The sequence below is a fragment of the Dermacentor albipictus genome, chromosome 5 (assembly GCF_038994185.2).
Source record: "Dermacentor albipictus isolate Rhodes 1998 colony chromosome 5, USDA_Dalb.pri_finalv2, whole genome shotgun sequence".
Taxonomy (NCBI): domain Eukaryota; kingdom Metazoa; phylum Arthropoda; class Arachnida; order Ixodida; family Ixodidae; genus Dermacentor; species Dermacentor albipictus.
This window is the reverse complement of record NC_091825.1, coordinates 30457121-30474508: the sequence shown is the minus strand read 5'-3', so window position 1 is coordinate 30474508 and position 17388 is coordinate 30457121. Positions and strand designations below refer to the sequence as shown.

The 17388-nt window shown below is 44.9% G+C and overlaps 1 non-coding gene across 1 annotated transcript; it reads right to left on the bottom strand.

The window, feature by feature from the left end:
* Positions 1 to 142: 142 nt before the first annotated feature.
* Positions 143 to 232, bottom strand: TRNAY-GUA (transfer RNA tyrosine (anticodon GUA)). Its single transcript is given in 2 exon segments — positions 143 to 178; positions 196 to 232. It is a non-coding gene; the product is annotated as a tRNA-Tyr (tRNA).
* Positions 233 to 17388: the final 17156 nt, after the last annotated feature.

Below are 17388 nucleotides of genomic sequence, written 5' to 3'. Positions count from 1 at the left end.
CTCATGAAGAGGGCCAGCCCTATCTTTGGCCAAGAGAATATGATCACCATTTTCTTACGAGGAGAGGCGACGTCAGTATTTGTTGCTGCATTGCAAAGAAAGGTTACATTCAATTGACTTAATCCATCCAGAGAAAAAAATATCCGTCGAGCCGGATTTGAACCAGCGACCTATGGATGCCTGTGTTAGGTGCCTCTACAGTCCACCGCTCTACCAACTGAGCTATCGACGGAACGGTGACCGCATGCCTTAAAGTACAGGCACTACCTGCGGACGGCGTGACCTAATTAGCTGAATGAAGATGCGGCTAAGGATTGGCGCGAAACTGGTTCACTGGTGTCGACTAATTTATTCCGAGTGCAGATTAACTTGAACGTCCGCTAGCACTTAAGGGGACGCCAAGAAATTCTAACCAAATTTAAGGAAAAAATCGCGTATTCGTTCCGCAGAATTATAGACTGTGGCCGAATGCGTAACACCGGTGTATCGGTGGACTGACATTCAGTGAATAAGAAACAGGCACTGTCTAAGACCTTGCAGTGGCCTTATATTCTATCGGTAGCCTTGCTCTATTCGTGATTTTCGTTCGTCGTGTTTGACAATCAGTTGGGGAGTCTCTAGGAACATGTAATATTACGTCGTCAATACGACTCCTCGTAGGCAATACTTCGTCGAATACTCCGTAGGCACACACTTCATGAATTTGTCTGTATAGGCTTTTCCTGCCTATGGGTGCGCCTGTTCCGCTCGCCTTTCAACGAGCGCGAAAAACGCACAGTACTGCAGGGCTAACATAATAAAACGCTAACATAATCCTAATCCATAAGAAAGGGGATGCCAAAGACTTGAAAAATTATAGACCCAACAGCTTACTGCCCGTTGCCTACAAACTATTTACTAAGGTAATCGCAAATAGAATCAGGAACACCTCAGACTTCTGTCAAGCAAAGGATCAGGCAGGATTCCGTAAAGGCAATAGATCATATTCCGCGCAAAGGATTCCGTAAAGACAATAGATCATATTCACACTATCAATCAGGTGATAGAGAAATGTGCGGAATATAACCAACCCTTATATATAGCTTTCATTGATTACGATGAAGCATTTGATTCTGTCGAAACCTCAGCAGTCATGGAGGCATTACGGAATCAGGGTGTAGACGAGCCGTATGTAAAAATACTGAAAGATATCTATAGCAGCTCCACAGCCACCGTAGTCCTCCATAAAGAAAGCAACAAAATCCCAATAAAGACAGGTGTCAGGCAGGGAGATACGATCTCTCCAATGCTATTCACAGCGTGTTTACAGGAGGTATTCAGAGACCTGGATTAGGAAGAATTGGGGATAAAAGTTAATGGAGAATACCTTAGTAACTTGCGATTCGCTGATGATATTGCCTTGCTTAGTAACTCAAGGGACCAACCGCAATGCATGCTCACTGACCTGGAAAGGCAAAGCAGAAGAGTGGGTCTAAAAATTAATCTACAGAAAACTAAAGTAATGTTTAACAGTCTCAGAAGAGAACAGCAATTTACCATAGGCAGCGAGGCACTGGAAGTCGTAAGGGAATACATCTACTTAGGACAGGTAGTGACTGCGGATCGGGATCATGAGACTGAAATAATCAGAAGAATAAGAATGGGCTGGGGTGCGTTTGGCAGGCATTCTCAGATCATGAACAGCAGATTGCCATTATCCCTCAAGAGAAAAGTTTATAACAGCTGTGTCTTACCAGTACTCACGTACGGGGCAGAAACCTGGAGGCTTACGAAAAGGGTTCTGCTTAAATTAAGGACGACGCAGCGAGCTATGGAAAGAAGAATGATGGGTGTAACGTTAGGGGATAAGAAAAGAGCAGATTGGGTGAGGGAAGAAACGCGAGTTAATGACATCTTAGTTGAAATCAAGAAAAATAAATGGGCATGGGCAGGACATGTAATGAGGAGGGAAGGTAACCAATGGTAATTAAGGGTTACGGACTGGATTCCAAGGGAAGGGAAGCGTAGCAGGGGGCGGCAGAAAGTTAGGTGGGCAGATGAGATTAAGAAATTTGCTGGGACGGCATGGCCACAATTAGTACATGACCGGGGTTGTTGAAGAAATGTGGGAGAGGCCTTTGCCCTGCAGTGGGCGTAACCAGGCTGATGATGATGATTATGATTATGATGATGATTATGATGACTGCAGGGCCGCGTGAGCGCAGCGCTGGCCACCTGTAGCACACGCCAGCTCTTCTGAACACGCGTGGCGTGATTTTGTACGGCCTGCCTACCATTCGGTCCCAGCGCTGTGTTTAAATATGTAATACAATATACAGGACAGAATCCTCCGTGGCGTTTGGTTTTAACCACTCCATTAAACATACCTTAATTGAAGAATTGCGGGTGCAGAGGTGGCGTAGAGGTAGAGCATCCGCCTCACCTGCAAGAGGTCCGTGGTTCGAATCCCGGTACCGCGCAATTTTCCACCAGATTAAAATGAAATATCCGTGTGTTGATAAAATTGCACAAACAGGCCTAGAGTGCGGCCTGATCGCGGTGACCAGAACCGGTAGCGCACTCTGTTAGGATTGGGAGCTCAATCCCATCGCTCGTCGTCCTTTGCCAAGATTGGAGTCCGGCATGAATTCGAAGGTAGCTGGCCCATGCCGTCGTCCAACTTATTTACGCTGAGGACGTTGATGAAGTGTACAACTGCTTCTCATCGAGAACGAGGAATATGGGTTTATTTACAGAAATTAAATCAGTCTAACATGACTGCTTGAGAAAAAGAGTGTCAGTCCAACATGACTGCACGAGAGAAGTGAATCAGTCTAACATGACTGCTCAAGAGAAGTGTGTCCAGCATTCGCACAACAACAGTTTTTATACACTCGGTCCGCCGGCCATACGAGGCGGCGACTGTTCGTTTACTCATCGCCAAGTTGCCACCGCTCCGCAGAACAGTTCACATACACAAAGGCACACACATTCCGATGCCCGACGCCGGCGTTGGAGGGGTGCCGTTCCGGGAAGCATCGGCGCCAATCGTGGGTAGCTCGTTATCTTGCGTCTGGACGAGGCCTGGGAAGCAACATAAAACGGCTTTCCCGCGGCAGCTTGTTCATGCGTAGCAGATCAGGTCCGTGCTGGAGAACTCCGGCACCATTGTTCGTCCACCGAACTCGTTCCGTCACAATGGCGATGGGGCTTGCGGATGGAGGCGGTTTTGAGCACAAAGCCTGCTTCTTCGAACGCCTCCTAGCTGCAGCGACGGAGAGTGGGGGATGCGCGTCTTGTCCCCTAGTCGTAATTGGGTGGCAATTTTGCTTTGCAGCTCGCCATTCTTAACAGCGCCTCCATGGCCCGAAAAATCTCGACTGTCTAGCGCTGACAACCGCTAGGCAAGAAGAGAACGGCTGGCAGTCAGGGGGGGGGGGGGGGGGGATTGATGTCTTGGCTCGCAGCGACCACTTGTGCATTGATGTCACCGCCCCAAAACATCCAACAAGGACAGGCAACTGCAAGATGAACCCCACAACACGGCTCTGCGCCGAGATGACGCGCATTGGCTCTCACTTTAGACTCGCTAGGCTTCAAAAAAAAAACATAAGTGCAGAAACAAAAAATGCTGCATTTCGCTATGCAAATTTCTGAAGCAAATTCCTGCTGACAAATTCAGCAATCATGGAGGAAATTCTGCTAAATGAGAGGGGATCTTCTTCTCTTAAAAAAGTTTTAACACTAGTAACCCTAAAATTTAGGTGGGACCCTCAAACGCAAAATTCAAATTAGCCTGCTCAAACCATGCACATTGCTATGCAACTTTCCCTTCTTATATCTAACGGAGAAGTTGTACTCTTGGAGAGTGAGGCTCCATCAAAGCAAGCGGCCATTTTTGTCTGACATTTGATTGAGCCACGTCAGAGGACAGTGGTAGGTCTCGAAGATGAACTTCGCTCCGTACAAGTAACACGACAACTTCTGGGCGGCCCAAACCAAACAAGCGCATTCCTTCTCTGAAGCGCTGTAAGCTTCCTCTCTTACATTTAGTTTACGACTGGCATAGAGGATAGGATGCTCCTCATTATCGTCGCCGACCTGACTAAGTACCACGCCCATACCTCTGTCGCTTGCGTCGCATTGAACTATGAATTGCTTTGTGTAGTCTGGCGCGCGAAGCACAGGGCGAGAAACCAATAGCGTTTTCAAACTTTGGAAAGCGTTCTCTTTGTCCTTATCCCAGTGAACGTTACTCGGTGCTCCCTTTCGGAGGGCGTCTGTTAATGGACTAGCCAATTGCGAGTAATTCGGAATGTACCGTTGATAGTATCCCACAAGTCCCAAAAATGAACGAAGGTCCGTTTTCGTGCGCGGCTGAGAAAATTCTCCAATCGTAGCTATTTTCAGCTCAGCCGGTCGTCTCATGCCCTGACCGACAACATGGCCCAGATAAGTAACCTGCGAACAACCAAACCTAGACTTTTCCGCTTTCATCGTTAAGCCGGCTTCCCTCAACCGTGAGAACACCTGTTTGAGGTGTGATACGTGTTGTTCCCAGCTGTCCGAAAAAATGGCCACATCATCAAGATAAGGCAAGGCGAACTCCTGCAAGTCTTTTAGGACAATATCCATTAATTTAGAGAAGCGAAACGGCGCGTTCTTCAGCCCGAAGCTGAGTGCGAGAGGGCGAAAAGTGCCTACAGGCGAGATGAATGCGGCATAGCGGCTGGCACTTTCTGAAAGGGGAACTTGCCAGTACCCCCGCACGAGATCTATAATTGAAATGTATTTAGCAGCGCTAACTCTTTCAATTCGTTCCTCAATGTTGGGTATCGGGTACAGCTGATCCCTAGTGATGGCATTTAACTTCCTGTAGTCAACACACGGACGAGGGTCCTTGTTAGGGGTTTCTACGAGTATTAGCGGTGACGTGTAGTCACTCTCAGCGGGCTCAATAACTCCCAACTCTAGCATGCGCTGTATCTCTGCCTCCATAATCTCTCTCTGTCTTGGAGACACCCTGTAAGGTTTTGATCTTACTGGTTCGGTTGATGTCAGCTCAATTTTATGCGTTATCAGTTTGGTTCTACCCGGCCGATCGCTGGATCTGTCGAGATATTCCCCTAACACCCCTTTTAGCTCATCTAGCTGCTCGGGTCTTAGAGCGTGCCAGCTTACCGAGTGTTCTACTATTTCTTCTAGGCCGATTTCAGAGTTGGAGGTTGCCCTATACTCCTTAAACTTGGTACCAATGCCATCCGGCTCTTTGACGGTATGGTTAACGACTCCGCTCCACTCTACATACGGCTTCATCAAATTACAGTGATATATCCTCACTTCCTTCCTGCGACCGGGCATTCTCAAAGCATAGTTAGTATCTGAAAGTTTGTGCAACACTTTAACCGGCCCATCCCAGTGAACTTCAAGCTTGTTCTTTCTTGAAGGTTTGAGGATCATTACCTGGTCTCCGGCTTTAAACGTACGAAGCCTCGCATTCTTGTCGTGATAGACTTTGGCGTTCTTTTGAGCTATTGCCATGTTCTTTCCGACTAGTTCTTGGGTTGCGCTTAGCCGTTCCAATAAATTTAGCACGTATTCAACCACTGTTGGACTCTCCCCTCTTTCCTCCCACATCTCTCTTAACATTCTCAGTGGAGAACGGAGTGTCCTCCCATACACTAGTTCTGCTGGTGAGAACCCTATCGCTTCATGTGGAACCGTTCACAAAGCAAACAAAGTTGCCGGCAGACAGTTCTCCCAGTCCTCCTTGTGCTCGTAACAGAGCGCACGCAAAACTCGCTTAAGCACCGAATGCCACCTCTCTACACTGTTTGACTGAGGGTGATAGACAGAGCTGTGTAATAACTTTACCCCGCACTTCTGCAAGAATGTGGAAGTCAGTGCGCTCGTGAATACTGACCCTTGATCTGCCTGAATTTCGGCTGGAAACCCAACTCGTGCAAACACTGTCAAAAGCGCGTCTACTACTTCGGTGGAGCTGAGCACTTTCAAAGGCATTGCTTCTGGAAACTTGGTAGCCGGACACAGCATGGTAAACAAGTACCTGTAGCCCAATTTTGTTTTTGGAAGAGGCCCTACCGTGTCTATTACAAGTCGTCTGAAAGGCTCTGTTATTAAGGGCACTACCTTCAGTGGAGCTTTCCATGTCTTTCCTCGTTTACCAGAACGCTGGCAGGCGTCGCATGATCTTACAAAGTTTTCTACGTCTTTGAAACAGCCAGGCCAGTAGTATTCCATAAGCAATCTTTCCTTTGATTTGTTTATGCCTAGGTGGCCGGACCACCCATTCCCATGACAGAGACTCAAAAGGTCCTCCCTATACTTAGTAGGTACGACTAACTGATCTAAAATCCTACCCTTTCGATCTCTGTAGTGCCGATACAACAATCCTCCTCTCTCATGTATCGTCACGTTGTGCCTAGCAATGCCTTCTTTAGCTGTGTCATGTAATTTAGCTAAGCTCTCATCATTCTTTTGCTCAGCTGCCAGTGACTCTCTATCCACACGTAAGAGCTGATCAAAGTTCCTTGAGGCCGGTGATAATAACGACCCTGTCTCGCTTGTGAGGGCGTCAGCTTGCTCTCCGTGCAGGCTAGAACCCTGACACTCTAGTGCTACGCTTTCATTGAGCTGGTCAGCTGGCAGGCTCTCCTCAACTGTTCTTTTGTCCCTCGGGCCTAGCTCGGATTCGGGTATTGAAGTTATCCCCTTTTCTGCTTCCGCTGGAGGAGGTGCATTTTCAGTCGAGAGCACCGCAATCTTACGAGCTTGGCCTCGGGTCAATGCCTGTACTATGCCCTCTCCCAGTTTGAGCCCTCTGTCACGCAGTAACTGATTCGAACGATTCGAAAAGATGTAAGGATACTGCAGTGACAAAAAAATTTGGAAACTGCAGCCTCAGTCTCTAGCTCCCCGAATGGTCCACTGATTTTGACTTTGGCCATGGGCAAACACACGCTGTGTTCTTCTACAACCTGTTTTATCCATGCTACTTCTCCGGTGAAGTCATCTACCGTCACGTAAGACGGATGGACAATGTCCAGCGTGGCGGCACTGTCTCTTAGCACTCGGCATGGTTTTCCATTAACTTGCACGTCGTGAAGATATGGACTTAAAAGTTCCATATTCGCATCTTTTTCCTCCACGTAGGAAAAAACTACGCTAGACTTCTCGCAGTTTACAGCTATATGTCCCAGTTTGTGGTATTTGTGACAGCGAATTGGTCTAAAAGATTCGAATTTTCTTTTCTGTTCATTTTTGTGCGGTTTCTCCGTTAAGTTTCTCCTCGCTGTTTTCTGCGGGCTTTTCCGCCATGTCTACAGGCTCCGATCGTCTAGTCTGCGCACCCTTTTTGGACGGAAATGGTTTCCGCGGTCCATTTCGACCGTCCCAGTTTTCCTCCTCGGCGTTCAACTTTCTACGGGTTGCGTACTCTTCGGCTAATTCAGCCGCCCTTTCCACAGTGTTTACATTACCTCTGTCTTGCACCCACAGTTTCACAGCTTGGGGGATGGTTTTGTAAAACTGTTCTAGACACATGCATTCGATGATCATGTCTCTGCTGTCGTACGCTTCCGCGCTTTTAAGCCACTCGAGTAGGTTGGCCTTTAAGCTATATGCAAACTCCGGATAGCCCTCGCTATCTTTCTTGCCTGTGCTCCTAAACCTTTGCCGAAAAGCTTCGGCAGAAAGGCGGTATTTCTTCAGGAGATTAGCCTTAACTTTTGCATAATCATATGCCTCCTGAGCACTCAGTCTGGCGATTACTTCCGCCGCCTCACACGGCAACATAGACAGCAACCGCTGTGGCCATGTACTCGGGTCGAAGTTCATCTTTTCGCAAGTCCTTTCAAAATTGCTTAGGAACAAGCCTATGTAGGTCCCGACCTCAAATGGCTTTAATAGCCTGTCCATGCGGTGCTATTCTGCCTCACTTGATCGTCCCAGAGCGCCTTCACTTCCTTGAGACAACGCCAAATGTTTGCTTTCAAATTCAAGTTGCATTTTTCTTAACTAGCGATCTTTATCGCGTTCCTCTCTCTCTCGTTTTTCTCTGTCCCGTTCTTCTCTTTCTCTTTCCCGTTTCTCTCTCTTTTGAGAAGTTCCATTCCCATTTCAATATCTTCCTCACTGGCCTGATTGGAAATTAGATCCAATAATTCCGATTTGAACATTTCCTTGCGTAGATCTAGACGCAGTTCCTCACCAACAATCAACAACTCGTCTCTCAGCAGTGTCCTTAACTCCATGACTGCTGCTTTACTGCCTTGATTCTGCTCTCTAAATCTAGCTAGGAAAACACAACCTAGCTAACACACAACAATCTAGCTTCCCTTCTGTTCTAAACAGAACAACCACAAAATGAAGACTAGAGAGTCAAAGCAAGAATCAAGCACTCACCGCAGATACAGCACCATGTCGCAAAGTCCATCCCACCACTGCCACCAGTTGTCAGGATTGGGGGCTCAATCCCATCGCTCGTGGTCCTTTGCCAAGATTGGAGTCCGGCATGAATTCGAAGGTAGCTGGCCCATGCCGTCGTCCAACTTATTTACGCTGAGGACGTCGGTGAAGTGTAGAACTGCTTCTCATCGAGAACGAGGAATATGGGTTTATTTACAGAAATTAAATCAGTCTAACATGACTGCTTGAGAAAAAGAGTGTCAGTCCAACATGACTGCACGAGAGAAGTGTATCAGTCTAACATGACTGCTCAAGAGAAGTGTGTCCAGCATTCGCACAACAACAGTTTTTATACACTCGGTCCGCCGGCCATACGAGGCGGCGACTGTTCGTTTACTCATCGCCAACTTGCCGCCGCTCCGCAGAACAGTTCACGTACACAAAGGCACACACATTCCGATGCCCGACGCCGGCGTTGGAGAGGTGCCGTTCCGGGAAGTATCGGCGCCAATCATGGGTAGCTCGTTGTCTTGCGTCTGGACGAGGCCTGGGAAGCAACATAAAACGGCTTTCCCGCGGCAGCTTGTCATGCGTAGCAGATCAGGTCCGCGCTGGAGAACTCCGGCACCATTGTTCGTCCACCGAACTCGTTCCGTCACAATGGCGATGGGGCTTGTGGATGGAGGCGGTTTTGAGCACAAAGCCCGCTTCTTCGAACGCCTCCTAGCTGCAGCGACGGAGAGTGGGGGATGCGCGTCTTGTCCCCTAGTCGTAATTGGGTGGGAATTTTGCCTTGCAGCTCGCCATTCTTAACAACTCTCTCACCAGAGCAGGATTGGCTACGCTGGTGCAGTTCTTGTCCACAACCTCCTATCTGAACACAACAATCAAACCACGGCCACGTTATTCCTCAAGATTCTCTTTTGGTCACACTTGATGTAGCATCTTTGTATACTAACATTCCACATTCTGATGGCATCATGGCAGTCGTCATTTGCTACGAATGTGTATCACCCGAGACACTCATCGATAGCGACACATTGGCAACCTTGCTAGCCCTTATTTTTGAACTAAATAACTTCGAATTTGAAGGATAGCACTATGTGCAAGTTAGTGGGACGTGTAACTTTACGCGAATTGGCCCCAACTACACCTATAAATTTATGGGTCAGCTAGAAGAGAAATTTTTGCTAACCAGGGCGTTAAAACCTTTTCATTACAAACGTTACATTGACGATGTTTTTCTGATTTGGCCTCATGGTTAACAAGAACTGCTTTCCTTCATATCTGACTTTAGCAATGCCCATCCATCCATATCATTTTCTCACAGGTATTCTGCATCTACTATTAGCTTCCTTGACGTGAGCGTTTCATTGCTAAATGATAAACGATCTACTGCTCTCTACAAAAAGCCGACAGATAGATGTCAATACTTTCACTTCGATAGCAGTCACGTTAAACATTGCAAGACTAGCATTGCTTATAGCGAAGCCTTACGTTTTAAAAGAATTTGTTCTGAGCAATCAGTGTTTCAAAAAAATTGCGGTACCCTAAAAAACCCTTTAGCCAAACAAAATTACCCGCCACAATTAATTGACGATGCAATAAAACGCGCAGACGTGCATGACCGAAGGACGCTTCTTTGCATTGCGAAGAAACCGACTCCTTCGCCCCAGACCAATATGGTCCTAACCCACACTGCGTCAGTCTCAAGTGTTTCGCATGTATTAAAGAAACACCGCATTATTCAAATGCAAAGTGAACGCCTCAAAACATATTCACTGATCCGCCTGAAGCAGTATACCATAAAACTAGAAATATTCGAGATATACTAGCATCATCATCTAAGACTGACGGCCCTGATGCCATCGGATGCCATCCTTGTCGAAACCCGCGATGTAAAGTATGCCCCTACATGGTCACATCGCAACAGGTTACTAGTACATCTTCAAACTTTTGTTTAAAAATCAAAGGCGACTTCGACTGTGACACAAGAAACGTAATATATCTGTTTGAATGTACGCTGTGCAAAAAACGGTACATCGGACAAACAGAATGGCCTTTCAGATTCTGTTTTAACAATCATAAATTCCACGCTAACACGTTGCCCAACCTGCCCATCTCAACACACGTGCATCTCCCTGACCACGTATTTGATAAACTGAAACTCACGTTGCATGAATCTGGATTTCATTCGAATTATGATAGAGAAGCACGCGAATCCTTCCTTATCTATCAGTTTGATACCGTCGCGTGTGGTTTGATTGAATGTGTAGGAAAATTGAATTGCCTGTCTTTGTAGCCCGTCACTTGTCCCTTCTTCTACTACAGGTTTTCCCGCTCAATTTAATCCAAGCGCCAGTCAATTTAATCCGAGCGCCAGTCAATTTAATCTAAGTGCCAGTCAATTTAATCCAAGTGCCAGTGATTTTAATCCGAGCGCCACTCAATTTAATCCAAACGCCACTCAATTTAATCCGAACGCCAGCCGAAATAATCCAAACGCCAGTGAATTTAATCCAGACACAACGGAATTCAAGAACCTTTGGATTTCAAGACCTGAAAATTTGTGAACATATTATGAGTCAACACCTTGAAAATGAAAGAGCGAGGTGGTAGACCAGTGGCTATCCTGCCACGGGACTAACGGCAACTTTTGGAGGTTTTGAAGCGAAAAGCTTCAGCCGGCGTATGTCGGAATTGGCTCCGTAAGCATGTTCGGAGTCAAATTGGCTCCGTAAGCATGTTCGGAGTCGAATTGGCTCCGTAAGCGTGTTCGGAGGCGGCGCAGGTGGCCACTGCCGCGCGCTTGCCGTCATCGTTTGACGTTCGCCGCAAGCGCGTGTTTATCGCAGAGGCCGACTTATAACCGCTTGCCGGAGAATAGACGTGCGCATTCAACATGGAAGAAAAAGAGAGTGATACTACCGATACAGAAAGCTGTGTTTATGGCTGTACAGAAATCGCAAGACAATGCGCCCAACAATGATGAATAAAGAAGTTTAATAATCCTGCATATCTTATGGTATATATCATTGATAGGCAATTTGCATAACTAAACAAGGCACATGTATAGCATAAACATAAGCTAACCAAAGCATATCCATAAGTGAAACCGTGAGCATAACCATAGGCTAAATCATAAAGCATAACCATAAGCTAAACCATAAGCATCAGCGAACCTTTTCCCTTCGAGATATCCAGGCTTAACCTTAGCTAAGCCCCAGCCAATTTTTTTTTGAATTTTCTACTTTGTTATGAGAGTGACACAGCAGATGACAATTGTCGAAATTAATTGAGAGGAAACGTCAGCATGAGTACGTCGAGTTAAGGGTACACATGCAATTTGGTCATGGCTATCAAACGAAACAATAAAGGTTGATTCGATGATAATCACTAGGCCCTCGCCAGGAGGCTTCGGTCGCTAGGAAATACGATTCACTATTCTACTGCGGTGTCCGCAGCCTCCAATCAAAGACCTTGTCATCAGTACCGCTAAAACAGTCATGAATACCATTTAATTGCATAACTGATATGGTCGAGTCACTAGTGATCACAAGTTATATACAATGTGCAGTTCGGGGTTCTTTGTGTTTCGCGCAACATAAGGTCATATACATGCAATGAAATACCATGAAACGAGTGACTCACTATGCCTATATAAACTCGTATTCTTAAGTCACTGGTGAATATTTTCGCCTATTTTACTATCCCTGAGACAGCTTTCCCTCGTGAGTGCCGTCAGTAGTATCAATGAAGCTGCAGAAGGACGAGCTTTCTTGCGTTACCACTGCCAACTGATACCACCGAGTTTTTATCATCACTAGTGATGCGCTCATTGCGATGTTCTCGAATTTTCATGCCGAATAGCGTCATAGATATCAAATGGAATGTCATTGAGACGGCTATTCAATAACTATAATTTATTAACTATAGGAGATACTAAGATTGATTCACCCTAGTGATAAATAATCACTTTGTGTAGTTTGATGATCACAGCCATCATATGTGCACGACGTTAATAGTATAAATTAAAGTGTCAATAAATGATAGTTTTAATGAGTCAACATTGCTAACTGACATTGCAGAGCCATTAATGATCACTAGCGATAAGCTCTGTTGGGTGTTCTTGCACATTTATGATGCATAGCGTCATGCATGTCAAATGAAACTTTTAAACAATAATCCAATTATGATCATTTACGATCAGTGAGCATTTGGTCTGCTACCATTGCTACCTGATAGTGAAGTGTGATTTGTGATCACTAGTGACACAATGTTGTGCCACTAGTGTTCACTAGCGACTAGTGACGTTATGTTGCGCAAAACACAAAGAACCCCGAACTGCACATTGTATTTAACTTGTGATCACTAGTGACTCGACCATATCAGTTATGCAATTAAATGGTATTCATAACTGTTTTAGCGGTACTGACGACAAGGTCTTTGATTGGAGGCTGCGGACACCGCAGTAGAATAGTGAATCGTATTTGCTAGCGACCGAAGCCTCCTGGCGAGGGCCTAGTGATTATCATCGAATCAACCTTTATTGTTTCGTTTGATAGCCATGACCAAATCGCATGTGTACCCTTAACTCGACGTACTCATGCTGACGTTTCCTCTCAATTAATTTCGACAATTGTCATCTGCTGTGTCACTCTCATAACAAAGTAGAAAATACAAAAAAAATTGGCTGGGGCTTAGCTAAGGTTAAGCCTGGATATCTCGAAAGGAAAAGGTTCGCTGATGCTTATGGTTTAGCCAGTGGCGTAGCCAGCAATTTTGTTCGGGGGGGGGCTACGCCACTGGCACAATATATATATATATATATATATATATATATATATATATATATATATATATATATATATATATATATATATATATATATATATATATATATATATATATATATATATATATATATATATATATTTATATATATATATATATGTAGCTGCACGGTTCAGCTCAGCCTCCACCTTAAGAGGAAGCTTTAGCTCGCGTGCTCCTATTTAAGTACATGTAGAAGGGGAATTCGTTGTTCCCTGAAACCACCTCACCAAATTTGAGGAGGTTTGTTGCATTTAAAAGAAAAAGTTTAATTCTAGTGACTACTGGTTTCAAATTTTTCATTTAGGTGGTCAATTATTTATTAAAAATTGGCCAAAATTGAACATTTTCAGAAAACGAAACTATCAAGTTTAAAACTCCCTGACTCAACAATCAAAAATGATATCACAATTCTGTGAATTGCATCTAATAGTACATCTACAGCGGACAAAATAGATATGTTACACATGAATCTCAAAGAAAATTAGTATTGTGGAAATACGGCTTTTGCAGAACCCTGGTACACAACGTAACCAATTCACATAAGATGCAAATCAAATTGACACAGCAAACTTGACCGCTTTTACTGTTCTAATAAATGCCGTTTACAGAACCACAATATGTTCTTCATGTATAGCTATTAGTTTGTAAACGTCGTGCTTCTATTTTCTCAAACTTTCGAATTTTCCAAAATATTTTAAACAAAATTGAGGCCCTAAATCGAAGTTCTGGGTCCAACAGACACTAGGATTTAACTTTCTCTCTCAAATGCAACCAATTTCAATAAAAGCGATTAGCAAGATTATCTCAGAAACGCGTTTCTGCGTTGTACAAGTATTTGAATAGGCCGCGTGGGATTGGGCCCGAGCTAAAGCTTCCTCTTGAACAATTTATCGAGGGATCAAATACATGAATAATAACTGCATTGTCATTGCCAAAGATGCTGCAAACGGATTTTTGAAAGCTACGCACTGTAAATACAAGTAAAATATGTATTTTTTAATAAAATATTTTACTCGTATGTGCCAAAAATTGTGCCCAACATAACTGACGTCAATGCTTCCATGTTTTTTGTCTATTTATTAAGTAAAGAAAATATCACGCGAACTTTAGAACTATATCAGTTCGAAACCAGGAAAGCAGTCCATGCCGCTTATATGAAAAATTAAAAGGCAATGAACTGAACAAGTTGAGGACAAATATGTTAATGAAACTTTGGCATTCAAGAACCCTGCTTACATTCTTGTACTTATGAAATGGCCAGTGAAAAATCTCAATGACGCTTTTGTTTGTTGCAATGTATTACGCAGGACCTTGTCGTGTATCGTGAGTAATTGCACCGAAGTTATAGTCGCGACAAAGAGCACGTATAAAAAGCAGTTCTGCAAGATATATGAGGGCAAGTCAAATGAATGAGCCAACAACGGGGTACTTTATTTAAAAGTAGTCTTCATGAGAATTTAGACATTTGTCCTATTGACTAACGAGTTGCGTGATTCCCGTCTTATAAAACTCCTTGGGTTGCTGCTTCAAAAAGTCTGTATCTGGTTCCCTTGAGCTGTTTTTTCGGTTGCCCCAAAATGTAGAAGTTGCAAGGTGACAGGTCTGAGCTGTATGGCGGATGTTGCAGCGTTTCCCACTTGAACTTTGCCAGTTTTGTATTAACCACATAAGCGACGTGGGGACAGGCATTGTCGTGGAACAAGATGACTCCATTCGTCAATTTTCCACGTTGTTCGTTCTTGATTGCGACACGCTGCCGTTCTGGCGTTTCACAATATCGGAAACAATTGATAGCCTCTCAAGATTTAGCAAATTCTATCAGTAATGGACCCTATCGATCGAAAAAAAGTCAACAACACATTTCCAGCGGAAATGATTGCCTTTACGTTCTTTGGGCGTGGTAAATTCGAATGGTTCCACTGTAAGCTTTGCCGTCGTGTTTCAGGCTCGTAGTAGTGGCACCAAGGTTCGTCCCCGATCACAGTTGCAAACAAGAAGTCGTCATGCTCATTGTGATACCCGATCAGATGAGTCAAGGCAGCGCGAAACTTCTCCGTCTTCTCGGGATGGATAAAAATCTTGGGGATCCATTGCGCACCAAAGAGCCGATAACCGAGAAGCTCATTAATTATGGCGTGAACCGAACCGTGACTGATGTTCAGACGGTCTGCCAGTTCATCGATGCTTATCCTCCGTTCTTGTTTCAGCAGCTCATGAACCTTTGAAATTGTGTGGGGGGTGATTGCACGATGGTTTCGGCCCGGTCTTGGAAAGTCTTTGCAATGTCCTTTGAACGGTTTGCTCCAATGCCTCACAGTGGTCAATGAAATGCAGTGTTCAACGTACACGGCAGCCTTATGGTGATTAATTTCTGTTTTGGAAACACCTTCAGCTGTCAAAAACTTCGCGACACCGAGCTGTTCAACTATTGAAGTGTCCATTATGTGACGCAACCATATTCAACCCAGTGTATGAGAGCATTAAAGAACATTTATCTTCACACCTGCGTGTCACTTTTGTAAATAAGACATGCCATTCTCCTACGCGCATGCCTCGCAGATAATGAACCGAACCATTATTGCGCGGTTAGGGTAGGCTCACTTTCATTTGACTCGCCCTCATACATTATAAATGCAAAGATACAATGGGATATGCAAATGCGAAAATACGGCTTGATAAAGGACAAAAAAGTGTCACTGGAAACAAAGTTCACTGCATGTATACACAAAACCTCGCAACAAGATATTTAAGTATACTTATAAGTCCCCAATGAGTCTATGCATGTAAGGAGAAGTAACTGTATATAATGCGTCAAATAAGGCAAATAAACATGTTGCACAATCATAGATTCACAGAATCCTAGATTCCTCTCCCATTCCATCCACTGCCCCCGATGCATTGCGCGCGACGGAAGGCGGCGCGCTTGCTCCCCGCTTTTCTCCTTTGCGCACACAAGACTGAGCCACCATCGTCGGCTCACCCATTCCACCTCCCCTCCTACGCTTTCACTCGCACATACAGCATGCAGCGCGTGGTCACGATGTTATCACCCTTGGACTTTATACGAAACATGAGGGTGATGGCAGGAATGCGCCTGGAGTGTCCATATAATTGCTTTCGCAATAATATAATAAACGTACCCGGCAACTGAAGCGTCCCGTCGCCCATTACTTTCCGCAAAAGAAGTATCAAAATCGAACTTTCACCATGCGACAATTCACTGCGCTGCAACAATGTATTTTTTTTCTGTGAGGCGGAAGCACCGAATGAAAAAAAAACGCATAGCAAAGTATGTTGGCCAGAATCTAATGCCTACTTCGGGCACCTAATGGGGCTACGGAAGGAATACCGAAGAAAACATGAGACGCTTGGTCCACTGAGAACCATACGCATACTGCTCAGTATCCTACAGCGGCGAAAAAAGACTTTCCGGAAAGGTTCCGCTCAAGGAATGCGGTGCAATCCTTCGAGACCCCACAGTGATGGCGGCGAGCGACCATTGTTTTTTTTTTTCTCGTCTGCTAGCCATAAAGCGTCCAAAACTCTGTCCGGTGAAAATCCACTCGGCCAGAGCAAACCGAACACGCACCCAAGTGCACCGCACGGTGGTCGGGGCCATACGAGAAAAACGTATGCGCTCTGGCTGGCTCTAGCAGCCCGCGGGTAGGGTAGCGAGAACAGAAAAAAAATTGAAGGGGCTCAATGTGTCCTCGCGAATAAAAGTCAAAGTAGAAAAAATAAATAAGAACGTAGTTACTTTGGCTGGCTTTACTGTCTTGACATGGATGTTCTGGCGTAGGTTAAAAAAAATGTTGATATTTTTTTATATGACATGACGGCACAAATGAAGCACCCCAATGCTTCGTCTCATTGGACCTCGCTGCCTGCTTCGTCAACTCGTCTGCTAGTGTGTTGATTTGGCTTGTCTCGTTGTATGTTCCGATGTAAGACTTTAGAAAAGTCAACAGACATTTGGCATCAAATGTTTATAACAACATTAAACCCACAAAGTTCCGCAATTGAAAATCTAAAGCACAACTTTGGAAATGCCAACGCACCTTTCACATCAAGAGCTTATGAGATTTATACCCATAATGTTTCGCAATTGATATACATGCGCTCCATAGATTCCGTGGCCTCAGTGAG